The sequence below is a fragment of the Panthera uncia genome (genome assembly GCF_023721935.1).
Source record: "Panthera uncia isolate 11264 chromosome C1 unlocalized genomic scaffold, Puncia_PCG_1.0 HiC_scaffold_4, whole genome shotgun sequence".
In the NCBI taxonomy this organism is placed as follows: domain Eukaryota; kingdom Metazoa; phylum Chordata; class Mammalia; order Carnivora; family Felidae; genus Panthera; species Panthera uncia.
In genome coordinates this window covers 70,906,978-70,910,634 of record NW_026057585.1, presented here as the reverse complement: position 1 = coordinate 70,910,634, position 3,657 = coordinate 70,906,978, and the positions used below count along the sequence as shown (strand labels likewise).

General features: G+C 43.1%; 1 protein-coding gene across 1 annotated transcript in view; it reads left to right on the top strand.

Moving 5' to 3' along the window:
* The window catches only part of ST3GAL3 (ST3 beta-galactoside alpha-2,3-sialyltransferase 3), a 191,960-nt gene that overhangs the window by 71,529 nt on the left and 116,774 nt on the right, over positions 1-3,657 (top strand). The gene's annotated exons all lie outside the window — the stretch shown is intronic.

The following is a 3,657-nucleotide window of genomic DNA, read 5'->3' as shown; positions in this document are numbered from 1 at the left end:
ATTTTGAGTTTATTTTAGTGTATGGGGTAAGAAAGTGGTCCAGGTTCGTTCTTCTGCATGTCGCTGTCCAGTTTTCCCAGCACCACTTGCTGAAGAGACTGTCTTTATTCCACTGGATATTCTTTCCTGCTTTGTCAAAGATTAGTTGGCCATACGTTTGTGGATCCATTTCTGGGTTCTCTATTCTGTTCCATTGATCTGAGTGTCTGTTCTTATGCCAGTACCATACTGTCTTGATGATTACAGCTTTGTAGTATAGCTTGAAGTCCAGGATTATGATGCCTCCTGCTTTGGTTTTCTTTTTCAAGATTGCTTTGGCTATTTGGGGTCTTTTCTGGTTCCATACAAATTTTAGGATTGTTTGTTCTAGCTCTGTGAAGAATGCTGCTATAATTTTGATAGGGATTGCACTGAATATGTAGATTGCTTTGGGTAGTATCGACACTTAAACAATATTTATTCTTCCTATCCAGGAGCATGGAATCTTTTTCTATTTTTTTGTGTCTTCTTCAATTTCTTTCATAAGCTTTCTTTGGTTTTCAGTGTATAGATTTTTCACCTCTTTGGTATTTTATGGTTTTTGGTCTCTGAAGGATTTTAATTAAGAGCAAAGCCACAGTGAGGCATACTGTTTAGAAAGGTCATCAGGGATATAGGGGCACCTGGGTGGCTCAGTCAGTTGGGCATCTGGTTCTTTGTCTTGGCTTGGGTCATGGTCTTGCAGTTTGTGGGTTCAAGCCCCACTTTGGGCTCTGGGCTCATGGCTCAGAACCTGCTTGGGATTCTCTCTCCCTCTCTTCTCCTCCTGCAGTCTGTCTGTCTGTCTGTCTGTCTATAAATAAATAGAAAGAAAGAAAGAAAGAAAGAAAGAAAGAAACATCATCAGCACTATAAAGGATGATGGAATTAGGCCACATCAGAGGCAGGGGTATGGTTAGGGGCTATGGAACAGTTCTAACAAAAGCAGATAGATAGATATCCAGAAAGGGGAATTTACAGAGACAGAAAGTAAATCAGTGGTTGCCTGGGGCTGGAGGTGAGAGCAGGGCAGGACTGTAAATGGACATGAGGGATCTTTTTGGAATGATGGAAATGTCAAAATTGCGTGTGGTGATGGTTACATAGCTCTGCAAATTTTCTAAAAACCACTGAATTGTACATTTAAAATGAGTGAATTTTATAGTATGTAAATTATACCTCAGTAAAGCTTCTTTAAAAAAGAGAGACAAAAAATAAGGGGCTCTCTTCTAGAAGAGCAGTAGCACTGAGAGAAGACAGATGTGTGAAATGTTGATAAAGAAGAAGAGGTTGTAGAGTGAGACATTGATTTGATCTCATACGAGATAGGACAGTCACCTATCTGATCAGCCAGGTGTCCTAATTGTGCTTCTGCATCTTTGTGAGAAAACCTCAACCCTACCTTCTACTTGGTAGGTTTCACGGCATATGGATCTGCCCTTAATTGGAAGCACAGAATGTCTGCCTCTGGACCCTTATCAGAAACCATATCTGTCGGCTCTCTGCCACCTTGTTCTTTGTAAACATTTGGTTTTAAGACATGATATTTATGAAGCATCTGTGATCCATTTACTTCTCTAGGCACTGTTATTCAGCAAATGGGTAAATTTTTGTTTTATTAGAGAGAGAGAGAGTGCATGCAAGCAGGGGAGAGGGGCAGAGGGAGAGAGAGAGAGAGAGAGAGAGAGAGAAAGAGAGTGAGAGAGAGAGAGAGAGAGAGAGAGAGTGAGTCCCAAGCAGGCTCCATGCTCAGCATGGAGCCTGATGCGGGGCTCAATCCCACAAGTGTGGGATCATGACCCGACCTGAAATTAAGAGTAAGACGCTCAACCAACTGAGCCACGGTCGGGCCCTTCAGCAGATGGTTACTTCCCGGTGTTCTGCTGGTAATGTGCCAGGGAATAAAGCAGGTATAGTGTCTGCCCTCGTGGAGCTGATAGTCCAGCAGTGGGGACAGATGTTATGTACAGTTATGATAATGATTTATCATGTGTTGGGTTTCCTTGTGCAGTTAAGAGAAAATGACCTCAGCCTGAGGTCAGAGGATATGGCTGGGGTGGGGGTGTGGCTATAGACCCTGGTCCTATATACATCTAGCTGGCTTTCCTTGGTGGTGAGTGAGCCTTTTGAATATGATCCCTTTTGAGTCTGGGGTTTCTGGGGTTATCTTGGGCCTTATCTCAGTGTTCCTTGTAATAGCTTTTATTGAATTATGCATTGGCTTTATTCCATCATTTTGTATGAGCTCGCGTTGTAAGAAATAGCCATACAAGAGTCACGCTTATGTATTATAGAAATGTTGTAGAAGTTACAGTCTTCAACGTCATATAGGATCCCCTTTTATTATTAGGACCCACAGGAGAAATTTCTTCCTGCTGACTGTTTCATATTTGCTTTTATATTTTGGTCTTCAGTCGCCCCGAAGCACCCTGCTGCATCACGCTTCAGGTCTCCACACAGGTATTCTCTCTACCTGGAATGCCTCATTCCAGGGGTTTGTGGGGTTTAACCCTCACTTATACCTCAGCTGTTAGTCCAGGTGTCACTTCTTCAGGGAAGCCTTCCCTAACCAGCCCCCAGTCCCCTTCCAAACTCGGTCTGATTCTTTTTTTTTTTTTTTTTTCATTTCTTTTAATGTTCATTTATTTTTTGAGAGAGAGATACAGTGCGAGCAGGGGAGGGGCAGAGAGAGAGGGAGACACAGAATCCGAAGCAGTCTCCAGGCTCTGAGCTGTCGGAGCCCGATGCGGGGCTCGAACTCACAAACTGTGAGATCATGGCCTGAGCTGAAGTCAGACGCTTAACTGACTGAGCCACCCAGGTGTCCCTCGGTCTGATTCTTAATAGAGATATTCAAAGCACTCTGTTTCACTCAGACAATTTTTAGTTGGGTGATTTGTTGTTTGGTAACTTTTTTTTTTTTTTTTGTCTCTTAGACTGATGTTAGGGAGACCTGTGAGGGTAGAGACCATGCCCTTTTGTTTGTGGCTGTATCTCAAAGTCATAGCATATTGTCATGCCCAATAAATATTTGCTGACTGGTCAAATGAATGAATGTGCTGTGGGTACTAAATCTTGTGACTGTTCATTTTCTCCTTTCCTTTGGCAGTTTGGGAGCTCAAGCCTTCTTGATTCCACCTGTGGCATATGCACAGGTCCTCATGGCATGCGTTTTGTGCACTAACATTCCCCGGACTATGTAATATTTTTCCTTTCTTGACTTCTTCATTTTTTAAAAAATTCCAGTGTGTCCTGTAAATTCCTGTAGGCCATTTTAAGCCCTTCTGGGGAAGAAATAATAAACAAATTGGGTATATGAGTAGGAAAAGAAAGGGAGAAGTCAAAGGGAAATGTTAGTGCCTTTAACCAGCTGCAGAAGAGTTTTCTTTTGCATTGTTTTAATTTTATTTTCATTATAAGAAGGGGGAAAAAAAGTAAATGTGTCCCCTAGTTTTGCAGGAAATGCCTCTGAAGAATTTGAGGCCTGTCTCTGCCCTGAGACGTTCCTCCCAGTGGTGGGAGGCTAGGGGCTGGGCTTGGTAGGGCCTCCTGGCCCAGTGGATGGGTGGGCATGGGCCTGTGGAGGCTGTCTATGCAGCTGAGTTCCAATCCAGTTGATTTTCCCTCATGGGGGAGGGT